The sequence below is a fragment of the Jaculus jaculus genome, chromosome 10 (genome assembly GCF_020740685.1).
Source record: "Jaculus jaculus isolate mJacJac1 chromosome 10, mJacJac1.mat.Y.cur, whole genome shotgun sequence".
Lineage (NCBI taxonomy): Eukaryota > Metazoa > Chordata > Mammalia > Rodentia > Dipodidae > Jaculus > Jaculus jaculus.
Window position 1 is genome coordinate 19,241,975 of NC_059111.1, and position 21,454 is coordinate 19,263,428.

Below are 21,454 nucleotides of genomic sequence, written 5' to 3' on the forward strand. Positions count from 1 at the left end.
GAGGTCACGTCCAGTGGCTGGAGGCCCTGCTGTACCCATTCTCTCTTCTCTCTGTCTCTCATAAGTAAGAGACTAATTGAGAGGGGGAGGGGATATGAAGGAGGATGGATTTGTGATAGGGAAAATGGGAGTGGAGAGGGAATTATGGTTTATTGTATACAATTATAGAAGCCATCACTAGAAGTTTAAAAAAAAAAAACAAGAATATATAAGGGAGGAAAAAAGAATATATATAAGGGAGCATGAGCCAGACATGATGGAGTCACCCTGAGACTACATAGTGAATTCTAGGTCAGTCTGGGCTAGAGTGAAACCTAACCTCAAAAAAAAAAAAAGGAAAAAGAAAAGAAATCTAGATCTAGGTGTGGTGACACACACCTTTAATCCCAGCACTTGCCAGGTGCTCCAGGCGAGCCTGGCCTACAGAGTTGAATTCCAGGTCTGCCTTGGCAAGAGTGAGACCCTGTCTCAAAAACAATATTAAGGACAACTGAAGGTCATTACAGTCCCTCAGTATGGCTACAATATAATGTTGCTAGACAGATGGCTTAGTAGTTAAGGTGCTTGCCTACGAAGCCTAAGGACTCATTCGATTGCCCAGTACCTGCATAAACCAGATGCATAAGGTAGCATGTGCATCTGGAGTTTGTTTACAGTGGCTAGAGGTCCTTTCACGCCCATTCTCTCCCTCCCCCTCCCTCCCTCTTTCCCTCCCTCTCTCTCTTTCTCTCTCTCTCTCTCTCTCTCTCACACACACACCCCCAAATAAATAAAAACTTTTTTTAAAATTAAGAAAAAAAAGCTGGGTATGGTGATGCATGCCTTTAATTCCAGCACTCAGGAGGCAGAGGTAGGCAGATTGCCATGAGTTCAAGGCCTGAGACTACATAGTGAATTCCAGGTCAGCCTGGGCTAGATCGAGACCCTACCTCCAAAACCCAAAAAATAAGTAAATAAACAAAGAAAAAGCTATGCTTCTCCAGGGCCATAGTTTTGAAGTGGAAACCCAACCCAGGTCAGATGGCAGTCATACTCTGCTGACTGCCTGGAGGATCCCAGGACCAGACAAGGCACTTCCTGCCATTCCCAGAAACGAGATGCAATCGGCAGGGTCTTGGGGATTGTCCAGAAGAAGATGTACAGGAGATGTGCCTCCCGGTTACCATTGGAGATACAGTGTCCCCCTCAGAGGATCACACCTTGAATGTTTGGTCCCTAGCTTTGATCATGAGGATGCTAACTTCATCAATGGATGCATCCATTCGTGAGTTCATAGCTGAACAGACTAATTAGTTGGGGTCTGATGAGAGGGAGCCAACCACATGGAGGAGCTGCCTTGGAAGAGCCACTTCCTATGTTCTCTGCTTCCCATGAGCCAAAATAAATCCTTCCTGCTTTAAGAAAAGCAGAGGAGGGATCTTGAGCAACTGTGGGCTGGGGATATAACTCAGTGGCAGAGCACTTGTCCTAGCATGCATGAAGCCCCAGCACCACAATTAATTAATTAATTAATTAACTAGTTGTAGAATACCTCTTAAGGTTTGCTCCATGAATGAGTAAACTTGCTGCTTTTGCCTGACACCAGTTTTTGCCTTGTCTGGAAACCATGCACACACTCCCTCCTTAGAGCCAATCTTTGGTTCTACAACTCATAGCTGATAACTTCCCAAGGTTAGCTGCTATTTCAGATAGATGCTTCTGCCTTTATTTATTTATTTATTTATTTAAGAGCAACAGACAGAAAGAGGCAGGGAGAGATAGAGAGAGAATGGGCACCCCAGGGCCTCCAGCCACTGCAAACGAACTCCAGATGCATGCGCCCCCTTATGCATCTGGCTAACGTGGGTCCTGGGGAATCGAGCCTCGAACCGGGGTTCTTAGGCTTCACAGGCAAGCAGTTAACTACTAAGCCATCTCTCCAGCCCCTGCTTCTGCCTTTTGATAGCTCTAGTTTTTACTCTCCACCATCAATCTGACAGAATTGTGTTCAGTTATGTCACAGAAATCTCAGGACTATTAACTATCAGAAACTTAGAGGTGTGGGGTTTTTTTTGTTTTTTTGTTTGGTTGGTTGGTTTGTGTTTTGTTTTGTTTTGTTTTTTACTATAGGAAGAAAAATGCCTTTTCTCAACCCTTTAATTCAAAATGCAGACAATAGAACTTTTGAAATGTGGAACCAAGAGTAAAAAGTACAACCCACACACCCCCACCCCCAGCAAACCACTAATTTTTTTTTCAGTTGTTTCAAATAATAAATATGATATAAATTCGGCATACACATTCATTCTGTTGCTAATGAGAATTTGCAAAGCATCTGAGACTTGAGAACCAAAGATTTGCTTTACAAAGTGAAACTTATTTTAGCTACCTTTGCATTCTAAGCCTGCCTCGGGCTTTGTGGCCCAAAATAACCTCACCACTCAGTGACCATAGAGGTGGCAGCTCAGTTCCTTTATAGCCAGGAAGGTGAAAACAGGAAAAATGTAAGAAAAGAAAAAAAAAAAAAGTACTGGCTACATAGCAGGCCTGAGGCCTAAGTGGGAGTTAAAACTACATGTTAAAGAGAAAGTTATAAGGAAAGTTTCCATTTTATGTTAGTATGTTTTAGATAAAAAGAATAACGAGAAAGACACTGGGGCAGGAGGGTGGCGGGGGGCTGATTAGGAACTGGCAACCAGCCATAGAGGTGAAACAGAGAGAGGCAGGACCAGCAAATGGTGCTGGGAAAACTGGATATGAGTCTGTAGGAGGATGAAAATAGATCCTTATCTCTCTCCATGCATAAGAATTAAGTCCAAATGGATCAAAGACCTTAACATCAGACCTGAAGCTCTGAAACTGCTAGAGGAAAAAGTAGAGGAAACCCTTCAACATACTGGTTTTGGCAAGGACTTTCTGAATATAACCCCAATTGCTCAGAATATAAAACTACAGATCAATGGCTGGGACCTCATGCAATTGCAAAGCTTTTATATGGCAAAGGACACTGTGAATAGAGCAAAGAGGTAACCTACAGAATGAGAGAAAATCTTTGCCAGCTATACCTCCGATAGAGCGTTAATATCTAGGATATACAAAGAACTCAGAACGCTAAATAATAAGAAGTCAAACAACCCAATTAAAAATGGGCTATGCACCCCATAATGCATGATCCATAAAACCGATGGGATTGACCTGCACCCCAATGAGGAAGGCCTGTTCAGAAAAAGGGCAGGAAGGAGGGTACTAACGTGATGTTTACATACAAAAAAGTCCATATCTGGGCTGGAGAGATGGCTTAGCGGTTAAGCGCTTGCCTGTGAAGCCTAAGGACCCCGGTTCAAGGCTCAGTTCCCCAGGTCCCACGTTAGCCAGATGCACAAGGGGATGCACGCGTCTGGAGTTCGTTTGCAGAGGCTGGAAGCCCTGGCACGCCCATTCTCTCCCTCTCCCTCTATCTGTCTTTCTCTCTGTGTCTGTCGCTCTCAAATAAATAAATAAAAAATGAACAACAAAAAAAAATATTTAAAAAAAAAACAAAAAAGTCCATATCTAATAATAAAAAATAAAAAATGTATTTAAAAAATATTAAAAAGTGGGCTATGGAAGGCCAGGTGTGGTGGCGCACGCCTTTAATCCCAGAACTCTGGAGGCAGAGGTAGGAGGACTGCTGTGAGTTCAAGGCCACCCTGAGACTATGTAGTGAATTTCAGGTTAGCCTGGGCTAGAGTGAGATTCTACCTCAAAAAACAAAAAGGCTATGGAACTAAATAGAGAGTTCTCAGAAGAAGAAATACAGAGAGCATATAAACATCTAAAAAAAAGTGTTCTACTTCCCTAGCAATCAGGGAAATGCAGATTAAAACTATGTTGCGATTCCATCTCACTCCTGTCAGATTGGCCACCATCATGAAAACAAATGACCATAAATGCTGGTGAGGAAGTGGAAAAAGAGGAACCCTTCTACACTGCTGGTGGGAATGCAATCTGGTCCAGCCATTGTGGAAATCAGTGTGGAGGTTCCTAAAACAGCTAAAGACTGCTCTACCATATGACCCAGCTATAGCACTCCTAGGCATATATCCTAAGGACTCATCTCACTACTTTAGAGATACTTGCTCAACCATGTTTATTGCCACTCAATGCACAATAGCTGGGAAATGGAACCAGCCTAGATGTCCCTGAACTAATGAGTGGATAATGAAGATGTGGCACATTTATACAATGGAGTTCTACTCAGCGGTAAAGAAAAATGAAGTTATGAAATTTGCAGGAAAATGGATTGATCTGGAAAGGATTATACTGAGGTAACCCAGGCCCAGAAAACCAAGCACTGCATGTTCTCCCTCATATGTGGATCCTAGCTACAGATGATTGGACTTCTGTGTAAGAAGGAATAAAACTCAGTAGCAGAAGCCACTAAGCTAAAAAGGGGATATAAAAGAAATAGAAAGGGGGGGGGACTTAATAGGATGGTATTGTAAATTTGTAAATAGAAGAACAGATTAATGGGGTGAAAGGCCAAAGTGGAGTCAGGGGAAGAGATTGAGCAAAGGAAATGTGGAGGGAGGGCTAATCAAAATCTAAGAGGATAAAAATAAATTATATGGAAACCTACTTTTTTGGATCATGGAACACTCGAAGCTATAGATTGTTACTAGAAAATTTTCAGTGCCAGGGATGGGATACCTTCCAGTGAGTTGTTGCCCAGGGAGGTCCCTGATGCCCCCAAAACATTACAGGCCATTGCCAAGGTTCTTGGTTTCCCATCAGGAATAGATGGTAAGACCCTATTACTGAAGATTCAACATACTTGGGCTACAGGGTCACTGAGAAATCCTGCTGGAGCTGAGGTGAAAACCACCTCCATATAGACCAGCTGACAGAAATCTGGAAAAAGCTATGCTGCATGCAGTTCAATGGGAGAGAGAGAAATCACCAGTGAAGATACTCAACAGTGGACACTGCAACCTTAAATTTGGCCAGCCAGGCTAAATGGGCCAATAGGTGCAATAGTGGCATGTCTGTCATGGTGGAAATCAACTACCCTCTAATTGGACTGAAGGCCTGCTCCATAGGAGGGAATACATCCCTGATAATGAAAACCTACAACAGGGGTAGTCATGAGCCATAGGGATATAATGTCTGCTGCTGTCTGGCTAAATGTATATACTATGCTCACCAAACTGCCTGGTAAGCACATCTCTTAATGTTCATACCAATATATTAATGCTACTCTTACTTTTGGTTACAGAAGCTTCTCTTTTCAGATGGCGGTAACCTTCAGGTGACTCAGAAGGCACCATGGTGCTGAGAAGAAGTGACAGAAGAGTGCTCAGCACTGAAATACCTCTATCACAGCTTCCAAGGCTTAGGGTCCATTGCAGAAGAGCTGGTGGAAAGCATGTAAGAGCCAGGCTGAGGAAATGGCTTAGCAGTTAAGGCATTTGCCTGCGAAGCCTAAGGATCCAGGTTCAATTCCCCAGGACCCACATAAGCCAAATGCACAAGGGGGCATATGCATCTGGAGTTCGTCTGCAGTGGCTAGAGGCCCTGGCATCCCCATTCTCTCTTGCTCACTATCTGCCTCTTCCTCTCTCTCTCACTCAAATAAATAAAATTTTTTTAAAAAATAGGAGATTGGGCTGCAGAGCTGGCTTAGCAGTTAAGGCACTTGCCTGCAAAGCCAAAGGACCAAGGTTCAATTCCCCAGGACCCACATAAGAGGGCACATGCATCTAGAGTTTGTTTGCAGTGGTTGGAGGCCCTGGTGTGCCCATTTCTCTCTCTCTCGCTCTCTCTCCCTGCCTGTTTCTGTATCTCTCTCTCAAATAAATAAAAATACAAAAAATAAATTAATTAATTAAAGATTATTAAGAAATAATAATGTAAGAGCCAAAGGAAGGGTAGGTGTGGTAGTTTGATTCAGGTGTCCCCCATAAACTTAGGTGTTCTGAATACTAGGTTCCCAGCTGATGAATATTTGGGAATTAATGCCTCCTGGAGGGAGTGTATTTTTGGGGACGGGCTTAAGGGCTTTATAGCCAGGTTCCCCATGCCAGTGTTTGGCACACCCTCCTGTTGCTGTGGTCCATCTTATGTTGGCCAGGGGGTGATGTCCACCCTCTGCACATGCCATCGTTTTCCCCTGCCATCGTGGAGCTTCCCCTCGAGCCTGTAAGCCAAAATAAATCTCTTTTTCCCAGAAGCTGCTCTTGGTTAGGTGATTTCTAACAGCAATGCGAACCGGACTGCAACAGTAAGGTGGTACCAGGAGTGGGGTTGCTGCTAGACACCTGATTGTGTGGCTTCGGCCTTTTGGAGCTGATTTTCAAGAGGAATGTGGGAGGATTTGAAACCTTGGCCTAAGAGATGCCTTGCAGTGCTGTAAGTACAGCTTAATGGACTATTCTGGTCTGAGCTCCAAGACCTGAATGCAGTAAGAACTATGGACTGTGAGGTTTGGCTTATGAGGGTGAGAAAGAGCTGTGCCTGGACTGGGCTAGCAGTTTGTGTGAAAAGCTTGCTCTTGTGCCCATGTCCTGAGAAGTTGTGCAGGGTTGCTTTGCGTAGAAATGAACTGGTGTGTGCAGAGGGATATGGCACAGAAAGAAAAATCTTTGGGTAAACTGTTGCCCATTCAGCTGCAACTGAGAGATTACAACCTATGAGACTGGGCTAGCTGACCTGTGCTGGGGCAAGAAGAAGAATGTAGACTCTTTTGAAGGGGCCTTAGTGCTCAAGGGGTGTCCTGTTCTTCAAAGTCTGCTTTATTCCCCCCTGGATTAACAAATTGGCACCCTACCTGGTATAGTGGAGAAGAAATGCTGGAAAGAGGGTCATTGAGTTTGCAACACGGTCTTGAGTTTTGGAAATGGCCATGGGCAGTGTGAAGCGGGTTTGCTGGTTGCCTGCATAGAGACCCTATGGGGCCATGAGGATGAACCGTGGCTTGCAGTGGAGACCCAGTGGAGATGCCGGGACCATAAGATGGCAGCCAAGGAGCTGCTGGCCCCAATGAAGCTCCTAGGACTGTGAGTAGCCTAGCTGGAGGGGCGGAATTGGAATGCCAGAGACTTGTTGCTGGTTAGAATTATCGGACTTGAAGACTGTCACTGGCTAGAGTTGCTGGACTTGAAGCTACAAAGTTTGATGTTTGCCCTGGTTGTTTTAAATCTTGTACTGGTTGAATGTTTCTTTGCTATGCCCAATGCCATCTTTTGCAGTGTGAATATTTATTCTGTGCCATTATGGGGTTTTTGAGGTTATATTTTGGTATTATGGCTCAGTTAAAAGATCTTGAACTATGGGGATGTATGAACATCATTGAGATTGATAAAAACTATGGGGACTTTTAAAGTCAGACTGAATGCATTATATTTTACATCATGTATGGATATAAGTTTATGGGGGCCAGGGGCGGAATGTGGTGGTTTGATTCAGGTGTCCTCCATAAACTTAGGTGTTCTGAATACTAGGTTCCCAGCTGATGGATATTTGGGAATTAATGCCTCCTGGAGGGAGTGTATTGTTGGGGGCGGGCTTATGGGCTTTATAGTCAGGTTCCCCATGCCAGTGTTTGGCACACCCTCCTTTTGCTGTGGTCCATCTTATGTTGGCCAGGGGGTGATGTCCACCCTCTGCTCATGCCATCGTTTTCCCCTGCCATCGTGGAGCTTCCCCTCGAGCCTGTAAGCCAAAATAAATCTCTTTTCCCCAGAAGCTGCTCTTGGTTAAGTGATTTCTAACAGCAATGCGAACCGGACTGCAACAGTAGGACTCATTACAATGCGGTCCTCTAGACAGAAAATGGCCTGGACCTCACAGAACCTGACACTACCTACACAAGACCATCATAATAAGAGGAAAGGATGACATCAAAATAGAAGAGACTCATTGAGAGGGTTAAGGGGTATGATGGAGAGTGGAGTTTCCAAGGGGAAAGTGGGGGGAGGAAGGGAATTACCATGGGTTATTGTGTACACAGGCATGGTGGCGCACGCCTTTAATCCCAGCATTTGGGAGGCAGAGGTAGGAGGATCACTGTGAGTTCAAGGCCACCCTGAGACTACATAGTGAATTCCAGGTCAACCTGGGCTAGAGTGAGACTCTACCTTGAAAAATAAAATTAAAATAAAATAAATAAATAAACAAAATAAATAAATAATCTCAATCAGATATGAAACAATTTTAAAACCTTAAAAGGTATATTGAGAAAAATCAGGGTTTTTCTTATTTGTTTGGTTTTGCTTTCTTTTTTTTTTTCCCCCCGACCCTACCTCATAAAACCAAAAACAGAAAAGAGACACCTTTAGGTCAAAATAATAAAAACCCCATGCTACATAGATGATGCAGATAGTTCTAGTTTAATCTGGCCAACGGGCAAAAAACAAGCACGGCCTCCAATCTTTTACTCGTTTCTTCTTGCTGGAATTTCATATTCGTTTCTTTTTGTTGGATGACTAAACCGGATGATGGTAAAGATGGTCAGCCAGCATTTTCTCAGCCCCACCCTGGGAGCAGACAAATTTTGTCTCTGGATGGGCTGCTTTTGTCTCTTTGCCATCTTGTGGTTTAGGGTCGGTACTTGGAGTTGCAGCGGTTCTGCCAACGCTGAGGTGGCTGCTGACCTTGGGTGTCATCTCCCTGATTTTCCTTCTCTTCATTGCTGTCCTCTCTGGGCTGTCTTGGGCAAGGAGGGCCTCCAAGGAATCGTGGTCTATAGCACTGATGGATATTCTATCTCCCTGGTCTACTTTTTGTTGTTGTAGTTTTTCGAGGTAGGGTCTCACTGTAGCCCAGGCTGACCTGGAATTCACTATGGAGTCTCAGGGTGGCCTCGAACTCACGGCGATCCTCCTACCTCCGCCTCCCGAGTGCTGGGGTTAAAGGTGTGCGCCAGCACAGCCCGCTGCACTCTCTTTTCTGCCAATGTCTTTAATAAAGCTCTGCATAATCTGGTCCTTCCCTGCTCCTTCCTCCTGTTGACAAGCCAAGCTGTATCATTCATGCTTTATATTTCCAGGCCCTTAGTTCCTCTAATTCATACATTCTTTTTCCCCCTTAAAGCAATCCATATGGGACTGAGAGTTATGGCTGAATTGTAGAGTGCTCGCCTAGCATGCATAAGGCCCTGGGTTCAAATTCCAGCAGAAAGATAAAGGCTCTTTAGAGACCCTCTCACTGTCCTCCTCAGGGAACTCTTGCCTGATGCCCCAGACCAGTTTGCTGCCCTTATTAATTCCCTAGAATCACATATTTTCTCAATAGGGCATATATAATTTTTGAAATTTTTTTTTCCTCCCATGAAACTGTAGGAGCCAAAGAGGCATCCCTGCTGCTTAGCATAGGGCCTGGTATGTAAATACACATTGTAACTTGTTGAATGAAAAAAAAAAAAAATGAGAACATAGAAGCTACTTATAAAAGAAAAACAGCCCATCTTCCTCCCTTAGCATTGCAGCAGAAATCAAAATGCCATATTAATCAGTGTAACCTTTCACGCTTGCACAAGAGCAAGTTATGGAGGAAACGGTCCATGAACTTAAATAACCTGACAGAAAATAAGGAACCCACTAAACTTGTAAGTCTAGCCATGCACATCTTTTTTTAAATAATCTGCTGATTTCTCAGGGATTTTCACATTTGACTTAGTTATAATCCATGTGCAAGCACTATTTTAAAGGTAACAGGGAGTTATATCAAGTTATTCATAGACTGGTTTTCTTAGCCATGTCCTCACTACTGGCCTCTTGATTAGCTCTGAAGTGAGAGATTGTTAGGAAAGCCAGTGCTATAAATACTGTTCAATAACTTTTCCTGCAAATTATCTCCTGGAAGAATCCAAGGTATGATTAAGACATAAACAAGGCAGGGAGACAGCTCCGTGGATAAGGCACTCACTACACCAGTCTGAGTACCCAAGGTCCATCCTCCCCAGACCTGCCCCACATAAATAACCAGCCTTGGTAGGCTTCTGTAATCCCAGCATGATGGTGGCAAGATGGGAGGCAGAGACAGGAGACTTTCCCAGAAAGCTTGTACTGGTGAGCCCAGCCATGAACAGCAGCCAGGCAGAGATCCAGGGAAAAAAACTGCCTCAAAACAAGGTGGAAAGGCTAGGACTGACCTGAAAATGCCCTCTGACCACCACATTCACAGGCACATGCATGTGCACACATGCACAGGCACACCTGTGCTCTCACACGCACACACACACACACACACACACAAGACATCAAAGAAGTGCACGGTGTCGGGCTGGAGAGATGGCTTAGCAGTTAAGGCACCTGCCTGTGAAGCCTAAGGACCCAGGTTCAATTCCCCAGGACCCACATAAGCCAGAGGGCACCCATTCTTTCTAATAAATAAATAAATATTTAAAAAAATAAAATAAGGCCAGGCATGGTAGCACACACCTTTAATCCCAGCACTTGGGAGGCAGAGGTAGGAGGATCATAGTGAGTTCGAGGCCACCCTGTGACTACATAGTGAATTCTAGGTCAGCCTAGACTAGAGTGAAACCCTATCTCAAAAAAAAAACCAAAATAAAATAAAATAAAGTAGGGCTTTGGAGAGAGGATCATGGCAGCTTGGAGCGGTCTGAGGGTGCTGGCAAGGGTGGTCTCGGGAGAAGCACCGTGCCATGTCGGGTATCATGCATTGATGGGAAACTTTCCAATCACTTGGAGACTATTTGGAGTTTTAGCCCAGGTCTTCCTGGCTACCCAATAACTTGTACCTTGGATTTTTTCAATTTCTTTTGAATTCCACTCACATCTGCATTCTCAGCTTGCTGCATTGTTTTTCGATGAGGTGGTAAAGCAGACGGTAGTGGCCTTTGACAGAAGAGCGTGTAAGCTGTATGGTCCAGAAACAAGCATACCTCGGGAGTTAATGTTTCACGAAGTTCATCACGCATAAAGGAAGAACTGCAGTCACCATCCTTTGACTTGGGTTTGCTCTGGTTCATTTTCAGAAGTCAGAAAGCATTTGTTAAACCCAGCTTTGATTAACCTCCCCTGTTGAAACTTTGCATGTAGAATATGGACCCATTTGTATATAGAATTATTTCTTCAATCAAGTGTAATTCAAAGCATGTGTGTATTAGCAGGTTCTGCCTTAATAATGGGATGTCATCTTTATTGCTAGAATTCTACATCACTTTTAGAAGAGCACCAGTTGGAACTGTAATTTAAACTTTTATCACTTAACTTGAAAGAAGTTAGCAAGATGGTCCCACGATGTGTTATTTAAGCCATATCGTGTTTAAGTTTATTAAGCTCAGAGTATTTGTAACTTATTGTTATAGGGCCTGCCACATGGCTTAGAATATTTCTGTAATCACATATTTAACATTAACACGTTGAAAGTACTGTTAATGAAGGCTTCCTGGCATTTTGGATATTTTCAAGTTGTTCTTGTGGATAGTAGTAGGTAATTCAGTGCTTGATGAGGTGGCTCCCAGACACATTGAATGGCTTACTTTTGTTTTTTCTGATAAGTGGTCCAGAGCTGTAAGCTATGTTTTCAGCCATTACAACCTTCTCCCAGGTGCCTTACCTACTCTTAATAATGCTGATGGCATGTCAAATTTTGTCTACCACAGAAGGCAACAGATCAAGTCTTTAGTGCTATGCCTTCCTGTTTTCTATTGTATATATTCACTTTCAATTCTTGACTGACTTTTTTAAGCAAATCAATGTAAGGGCTGAAGTAGTAACTTTAATAAAGTTAATTTGTTTAAAAAAAAACAAACAAAAAAAGTAAATAAGTAAAATAAAATAAGGGCTGGGAAGATGACTTAATGTTTTACCTGCAAAGCCTAAGAACTCATGTTCAACTCTCCAAGTCCCATGTAGCCAGATGTAGTGATACAAGCATGCAATGTTGCACATGCACACAAGGGGGCGCATGCATCTAAAGTTCTTTTGCAGCACCTGAAGGCCCTGGTGTGCCCATTCTCTCCCTCTCTCTCTCTCTCTCCAAATAAATAATTAAAAAAATTAAATAAAATAAGCCAGATGTGGTGGCACACACCTTTAAGCCCAGCATTCAGAAGGCAGAGATAGAAGGATCATAGTGAGTTTGAGGCCACCCTGAGACTACATAGTCAATTCCAGGTCAGCCTAAGCTACAGAGAGAAACCCTATATTAAAAAACTAAAAAAATAAATAAATAAAACAAACATGAAGTTACCTTGTGTTTCCTCTGTATCTCACACCCACAATCCAAAAGTTTTTTTTTTTTTTTGTTTTTTTTTTTAATTTACCTGTGAGACAGAGAGAGAGAAAAGGAGAGAGCATGGGCATGCCAGGGCCTCTTGCCACTGCAAACGAACTCCAGACACATGTGCCACTTTGTACATCTAGCTTTACATGGGTACTAGGGAATCAAGCCAGGGCCAGTAGGCTTTGCAAGTAAGTGTCTTTAACTGCTGAGCTATTTCCCCAGTCCTCAAAGGTGATTTTATACAATTTCTTAGTACACCTCTATTTTACTGCAGCTTAATCCATGAATGAGGTCAGTGGGGGAATTTTCCATTTGTGATACGCTTCTGCTCAAGGGGTCAGACTTGGGAGCATTTTGGATTTCTGCTTAGGGATGTTCAACCTGTACTATTTTTATCCTTCTTTTAAAGATGAGGAAATTGAGACCTGGAGTTACCCAAGCTAAATAAATTGAAGCTTAAATGTAGATGTGCTGATTCCACAACCTGTAATTTTTTTTTTTTTTTTTTGAGACAGGGTCTCCTGTAGCCCAGTCTGGACTCAAACTTACCCTGTAATTGAAGATAACCTTGAGCTCTTAATCCTTCTGTCTCTACCTCTCAAATACTTGAGTTTTATAGAACCACCACACCTGCCTAGAAACTGTATCCTTTTTTTTTTTTAAGGGATTTAATTTTTTTAATTCATTTTTACTTATTTATTTGAGAGTGACAGACAGAGAGAAAGAGGCAGACAGAGAGAATGGGCGCGCGCCAGGGCCTCCAGCCACTGCAAACGAACTCCAAATGCGTGTGCCCCCTTGTGCATCTGGCTAACATAGGTCCTGGGGAATTGAGCCTCCAACTGGGGTCCTTAGGCTTCACAGGCAAGCGCTTAATAGCTAAGCCATCGCTCCAGCCCTTTTTAAGGGATTTTAGATTATTTTATTTATTTATTAGAGACAGACAGGGAGAGAAAAAGAGAGTGAGATGGGCGTACCAGGGCCTGTATCCACTGCAAACGAACTCCAGATGCATGAGCCACCAATATGAATCTGGCTTAGGTGGGTCCTAAAGAATCGAGCCAGGGTCCTTAGGCTTCACAGGCAAATGCCTTGACAGCTAAGCCATCTCTCCAGCCCAGAAATTGTATCCTTTAAAAAAACTTATTTGGGCTGAAGAGATGGCTTAGCGGTTAAGCACTTGCCTGTGAAGCCTAAGGACCCCGGTTCGAGGCTCGGTTCCCCAGTTCCCATGTTAGCCAGATGCACAAGGGGGCGCACGCGTCTGGAGTTCGTTTGCAGAGGCTCCCTCTGTCTTTCTCTCTGTGTCTGTTGCTCTCAAATAAATACATAAAAAATTTAAAAAAAAACTTATTAATGTATTTATTTCAGAGAGAGAGAGGGAAAGAGAGAAGGGGTGTACCAAGGCCTTCAGCCACTGCAAGCAAACTCCAGACACATACACCCCCTTGTGCATCTGGCTTAAATGAGTACTGGGGAACTGAAGTTGGATCTTTAGGCTTCACAGGCATGTACCTTAACCACAAAGCAACCTCTCCAGCCCTCTTTTTAACATTTTACTGAAAACTTCCATACATATAGACAATATACCATGATCATAATCCCCTCCCATGACCCCCATTTCTCCCTCCAAACTCACCCCTTTCACTGACCCTCTTCTTTCCAATCAGACTGTCTATGTCATTGTTATGCAGGTAGTGTCAGCCACTATGAGGTCATAAATACCAAGGGTGCTTTATATCTGGAAGAAAGCATTGTGAATAGTCCTCCTCTTCCCTTGGTTTTTACTTTTTTTTTTTTTTTTTTTGTTTTTCAAACTTATTTGCAAGCAGAGAGAGATAGAGAGAAGTACAGAGAGCCAGGACCTCCAGCCACTACAAATGAACTCCAGATGCGTACGTCACTTTGTGCTTCTGGCTTTACATGGGTACTGGGGAATCGAACCCAGGTTATTCAGTTTTTCAGGCAAGCACCTGCTAAGCTTAACTGCTGAGCCATGTCTCTAGCCCCTGGTTCTTACACTCTTTCCCACACCTGTTCCACATGGTCCCTGAGCCTTGGAGGGTGTAATAGAGATGTCTCAGTGCTGAACATCCCACTGTCACTTCTTTTTTCTTTTTATGAGAGAGAAGGGTGGAGAGAGAGAGAGAGAGAATGGGAACTCCTGGGTCTCTAGCCATTGCAAATGAACTCCAGTGCGTGTGTCACCACGTGCATCTGGCTTACGTGGGTTCTGGGGAATTGACCCTAGGTCTTTAGGCATCATAGGCAAACACCTTAACCCTCCTCCACCCCTTGAGCATTTGCTGCTCATTGTTTCTGAAATGCCTTACAAGGCTTGTTTTTTCACTCCTTTTAAGTCTTTGTTTAAATATTACCTTCTCAGTTGTACCCTTCCTGACCACTGTCTTCTAATGGTAGTCCCCTAGCAATGTCCCAAACAGCGTTTTCTTTGGTTTTGTTTGTTTGTTTGTTTGTCTTTGGTTTTTAGAGGTAGGGTTTCACACTAGCCCAGGCTGACTTGGAATTCACTATGTAATCTCAGGCTGTCCTTGAACTGACAGTGATCCTCCTACCTCTGCCTCATGAGTGCTGGGATAAAAGGTGTGCACCACCACACTCAGCTTATTTATCTTTTCAAATAATTCACTGAGTGCTAAGTTCTTGGGATATATTGATAAACAAAGAAAATAAGATGCTTTCCGTCCTGAGGCTTCCTATGTTGCAGTGGAGAGGGGAGGGAGATGGACAAAAGCAATAAGGATAATAAATTACACAGGATGTTAAAAGGTGATAAGATCTCTGGGAAAAAGAAAAGGTAGAACAAGAAAAGGACATGTGGAGCTGGTTATAGTGGTGCACACCTTTAATCCCAGCATTTGGGAGACAGAGGTAGGAGGATCACCGTGAGTTCAAGTACAGCTTGAGACTACATAATAAATTCCAGGTCAGTCTAAGCTAGAGCAAGTCCCTTCCTCAAAAAAATAAAAATAAAATAAAATAAAATAAAAACACGATGGGCGTGGTGGCGCACGCATTTCATCCCAGCACTTGGGAGGTAGAGGTAGGAGGATCGCCATGAGTTTGAGGCCACCCTGAAACTACACAGTGAATTCCAGGTCAGCCTGGGCCAGAGTGAGACCCTACCTCGAAACACCAAAAAAAAAAAAAAAAAAAAAAAAAGATAAGGTAAATGAAAACCTACCCTCCCCCCAAAACAGAATGAAAATTGGAGTCCACAATTTCATTCAACAAAAGCATTTTCCTTTAGATTAGGAATTGGCAAAGTTTCCCTCAAAGCACCAGTGAATATTTCAGGCTTAGATATCAAAAGGTCTGTATTATAACCACTCAGCCCTCCCCTTGGAGCTCCGGACAGCAAGAGATAGCCCGAAATAAACAAGTAGGCATGGCTGTCTGCCAACAATACTACAAAATAAGCAGCTAGCCAACTGTCTGTCCGCTGTGGATTCCCGCTGCAGACAAAGTCGCATCTGGTAAATCACATCTCTCTCCGCTGATAGACTCCATCCATGTGCCTCTACCAGTTACCAAGAATGAAAGTCTTGAATGCAAACCTTGTGAAACTGAAGATTAGCAGCTTTTCTGTCTGCAGGCAGCTGGGACATTCCTCACACAAAATGGCCCTTGAAGCCAGGTGTGGTAGCTCACATCTGTAATTCTTAGCACTGAGGCTGAGGTAGGGGGATTGCCATGAGTTCAAGGCCAGCCTAGGCTGCAGAGTAAGTTCCAGATCACCCTAGTCTACAGTGAGGCCCTGCTTCAATAAAGAAGTGATCTGGGGCTGGAGAGATGGCTTAGAAGTTAAAGCATTTGCCTGTGAAGCCAAAGGACCCAGGTTCAATTCCCCAGGACCTACATAAGCCAGATGCACAAGCCGCACATATGTCTGGAGTTTGTTTGCTGTGGCTACAGACCCTGGCACGCCCATTCTGTCTCTGTTTGTCTCTCTTCTTTCTCTTTCCCTCTCTGCTTGTAAATAAATAAAAATAAAAATTATAAAATAAAAAAAAAATTTTAAAAAGAAGTGATCTTTGCCTGGGCTAGAGCAAAACCCTACCTCAAAAAAAACAAAAATAAATAAATATATAAGGAAGGAAAGGAAAGGAAGCAAAGAAATGTGGTCTTCTCTTTTCAGATGGCAGTGACCTTGGAATGACTCAGAAGGCATCATGGTGCTGGAAAGAAGTGACAGGAATGCTCAGTACTGCAATATCTCTATCACACCTTCCAAGGCTCAGGGTCTATTGCAGAAGAGGTGGCGAAAAGAATGTAAGAGCCAAAGGAAGGATAGGACTCCTTGCAACATGCTTCCCCCAGACACAAAATGGCCTGGATATCCATGACTTCACAGTGCCTGACACTACCTACACAAGACCCTCATAATAGGAAGAAAAGATCACGACATCAAAATAAAAAAGAGACTGATTGAAGCCGGGCATGGTGGCACACACCTTTGATTCCAGCACTTGAGAGGCAGAGGTAGGTGGATTGCCATGAGTTTGAGACCACCCTGAGATTACATAATGCATTCCAGGTCAGCCTGGGCTAGAGTGAGACCCTACCTCGAAAAACCAAAAAATAAAAATAAAAAAAAAGAGAGAGACTGATTGAGATGGGGAGGAGATATGCTGGAGAATGGAGTTTCAAAGGGGAAAGTGGGGGGGGGGGTATTAGCATGGGATATTTTTTATAATCATGGAAGTTGTTAATAAAAATTTGAAATTAACAAAAAGTGATCTTGAGTAAGATATAACTTGGGGCCTGGAGAGATGGCTTAACAGTTAAGGTGCTTGCCTGCAAAGCCTAAGGACCCAGGTTCAATTTCCAGTACCCATATAAGCCAAATGCAGTGACTTGAGGCACTGGCATGCCCATTCTCTATCTGCCTCTTTCTCTCTCTCTCTCAAATAAATAAAATATTTTAAAAAAGAAAAGAAACAAAAGAAAAGAAAGAAAGCTGGGTGTGGTGGCACACGCCTTTAATCCCAGCACTCGGGAGGCAGAGGTAGGAGGATTGCTATGAGTTCAAGGCACCCTGAGAGAGCATAGTGAATTCCAGGTTAGCCTGGGCTAGAGCAAGACACTACTTTGAAAAACCGAAAAAGAAAAAGAAAAAAAGAAAGAAAGTGATCCTGAGAAAGATATGACATGGGGGCTGAAAAGATGGCTCAGCAGTTAAGGTGCTTGCCTGTAAAGCCTAACAACCTAGGTTCAGTTTTCTAGTACTCATGTAAAGCCAGATGCACAAGGTGGCACATGCATCTGGAGTGTGTTTGCAGTAGATGGAAGCTCTGGTGCGCCTGTTCTCTGTCTCCCTCCCTCTCTCTTTGCAATAAATAAATTTTTTTTTAAAAAAGCATATGACTTGGAGAATTGATAGGAAAAGAAATCCTATTATCAGCTGCATTTTTACTCACTAGTCTCCAGCACATTATTGATCACTTTGGATTATACTCTAGAGGTTTCTAAAATGGACAGTGATCTACTTTAAAAAATACACATATCATTGGCCAGGCATGGTGGCACACACCTTTAATCCCAGCACTTGGGAAGCAGAGGTAGGAGGATTGCTAAGAGTGAGAGGGCAGCCTGAGACTACTGTGTGAATTCCAGGTCAGCCAGAGCTACAGCAAGAACCTACCTCAAAAAAAGAAAAAAAATAGGGCTGGAGAGATGGCTCAATGGTTAAGGCATTTGCCTGTAAAGCTAAAGGATCCTGGTTCAATTTTCCAGGACCCACGTAAGCCAGATGCACAAGGGGGTACATGCATCTGGAGTCTGTTTGCAGTGGCTGGAGGCCCTGGCACATCCATTCTCTCCCTCTCTGTCTCTTTCTGTCTCTCAAATAAATAAATAAATAAACTATATATATATACATATATATTTATATATATATTTAAAGAAATAAAACCAAAAATTATACATTTATTCATTTGCAGGGGGAGAGGGAGGATATAGAAAAAGAGAAAGAGTGAGAGACAATAGGTATGCCAGGACCTCTTAAGTGCTGCAAATGAACTTCAGTTGCATGTGCCACTTTGTGCATTTGGCATTATGTAGGTACTGGGGAATCGAATCCAGGCCAGCAGGCTTTCCAAGGAAGAGCCTTTAACCACTGGGCCATCTCTATAGCCCCTAAAATGGACGGTGACCTACTTTTGTTGTTTTTGTTTTCAAGGTAGTATGTCACTGTAGCCTAGGCTTTCCTGGAATTCACTCTGTAGTCCCAGGCTGGCCTCGAACTAGCAACAATCCTCCTACCTCTGCCTCCTTCCCAAGTGCTGGGGTTAAAAGCACATACCACATGCTTGGCCATGATCTACTTTTTTTTTTTTTTTTTTTTTCCTTTTCAAGATAGGGTCTCACATTCTAGCCCAGGCTGACCTGGAATTCACACTGTAGTTTCAGGGTGGTCTCGAACTCATGGCAATCCTACCTCTGCCTCCCGAGTACTGGGATTAAAGGTGTGCGCCACCACGCCCAGCATGATCTACTTTTAAAGCTTCTTTTATTATGACTTAATTTACTTAAATCCTTTGGCATGGATGAATTTTCTGTGGCAAAGAAACCATTTGTAGTTTTATCAACTATTCTAACAGTCAGTAGGTTGTTGCAGGTTGAGGAGACATTTGCTGAGCGGAGGCTCAAGGGCTGGAAGTAGAGCTTAGTGGTAAATAGAGCATAAGGTCCTGGAGTCGATCTCCAGCACACTCTTCTCTCTCCCGCTCCGCACCCTTCCACCCCACACATGCACAATTGAAGTTTAAAGCCTGTTAAAATTCTAAAGTACACAGGGCATGATGAAGACTGACCTTAATCTCCTGTTCCTCTCTCTTTCTCTCTCTCCCCCTCTTCTTTCTCCTCTCTCTCTCTCTCTTTTATATTACCTATTGTTGCAGTCAGGTCTGCATTGCTGGTAGAAATCACCCAACCAAGAGCAGCTTGTGGGGAAAAGAGGTTTATTTTGGTTTACAGGCTTGAGGGGAAGCTCCATGATGGCAGGGAAAACATGAGCAGAGGGGAACATCACCCCCTGACCAACATAAGGTGGACAATAGCAAGAGGAGAGTGTGCCAAACACTGGCAAGGGGAAACTGGCTCTAACACCCATAAGCCCGCCCCCAACAATACACTGCCTCCAGGAGGCGTTAATTCCCAAATCTCCATCAGCTGGGAACCTAACATGCATAACACCTAAGTTTACGGGGGACACCTGAACCAAACCCCTATACCTATCTTTTTCTTGGTGCTGGCCTATAACTCCCAGTATCAGGATATAGTTAACAACCATAATGAGCTGTTGATCAGAGAAATCTACAAGGTTTCCCAAAAGAATATATTTCTGTCAGAGTACTTGATGGCCCACCAAAGGTTAATGGTAAGACCCTACTGCTGAAGACACCATATGCTGTTGGTACTGAACATGGAGAGAACTGGCTGGAATCTAAAAGAGAGCCAGTCCCCAGACAGTTAGCTTATCTAGTGCCAGAAGGTGCTACATGGGGGAAAATGACCATCATCTGTCCAAGCAACTCATGTTCTGAACTACTCAGCAGCAAACAATGTGACGTGATGCTCACACAGTGCAATACTGGCACATAGCCATGGTGGGTAACCAACTGCTCTTGATTTGGCTAACTGATCCACTCAATGGAACGGAACCCATAGCTGGAGCTGGGAAACAAGTCAGAACCATATTCAAAAAATGAGCCTGCTTTCCATTACCAAGCTCTCACCAATCATGGGCTACAAGAGGGCCTAAATCTATTAAATTCCCTCTAAAATAATAATGGTTATCCCATTTATCTGGTGCTGACTTCACTCTCCATTGGAGAATTTGCTTCTTTTTTTCAGATGGACACAGATCCTGATGAGAGAATCAGCCCATCACACCTCACCAGGGTCCCAGCTGAAGAATTAGGGAAATGAGCAAGAGTGCTGCTTTCTTGGTGAACCTGGTACCAGCACAAGGGTGAAGGAGATAGACACAGAGAACACTCAACTCCTACCAAACCAGATATCCAGAGGCACAGAGGCTTCCAAGACCTCATCACTGAAGTAGACCTAAAAAGAACCCATCATGGCTCAGGGAAATTTGCAGAAGAGGGGGCAGAAAGATTGAGAGAGCCACATGTTGGGACATTATGCACAGAGACATTGCCTCTTAACCCATAACTGACGGCTAACCCTACAATGCACGGCCCACATTCCCCAACGAGGAGGGTCCCTGAGCAGGGGGGGAGGCCAGGAAGGAGGCTAACGATGGTACCAACATGGTTGTATACACACTGTGTACATAACTAATAAAAAATATTTACTTTTTTTTTTTTAAATTCTAAAGTATAGGCCCTAATTTCCTGCCATCCTGGCCAGTGATTCTCAGTTAGGAACAGTCATGCCCACCCACAGGAGATACTTGGCAATCTCTGGAGGTAGTTCTGATTATCACAACCAAAGGTGAGGGGTGCACTGGCACCAGGTGGGCAGAGGCCAAGAATATGACTAAATATCTTACACAGGGTAGGTAAACCCTGTGGTGGTTTGAATATAAAATGTCCCCCCTTGTGTGTTTGTAATTAAGCCTCACGCCAGTCCCTAGCTGGCGGAGTCTCGGGAGGTGAAGCGTTGCTGTAGGAGGCATGTCACTGGAGGCTCGCCTTGAGTTTTCTACAGACCAGCTCCCCCTGGCCACAGCTGGAGCACTCTTGCCGTCACCTCTCACCTGATGTGACAAGATGTGATGCCCAGCCCCTGCTCTGCCATGCCATGATGAGACTCCCCCCCACCCCGCCCCAGACTGTAAGCACAAAATAAACGCTTTCTTCCCATATGCTGCTCTGGATTAGGTGTTTTGTCCCAGCAACAAGAAGGTTACAGCTACACCCGCATAGCAGAATTATCGAGCCCCGAGTGTCAATAGCACTGAAATTAGCCAGGCGTGGTGGCGCACGCCTTTAATCCCAGCACTTGGGAGGCAGAGGTTAGGTGGATCGCTGTGAGTTCGAGGCCACACTGAGACTCCATAGTGAATTCCAGGTCAGCCTGGGCCAGAAGTGAGACCCTACTTCAAAAAACAACAACAAAAAAAAATAGTGCTGAAATTGAGAAACATGATCTAGACTGTCCTATGACACTTTTGTTTATTTATTTGTTTTGTTTTGTTTTTCGAGGTAGGGTCTCACTCTAGCCCAGGCTGACCTAGAATTTATTATGTAATCTA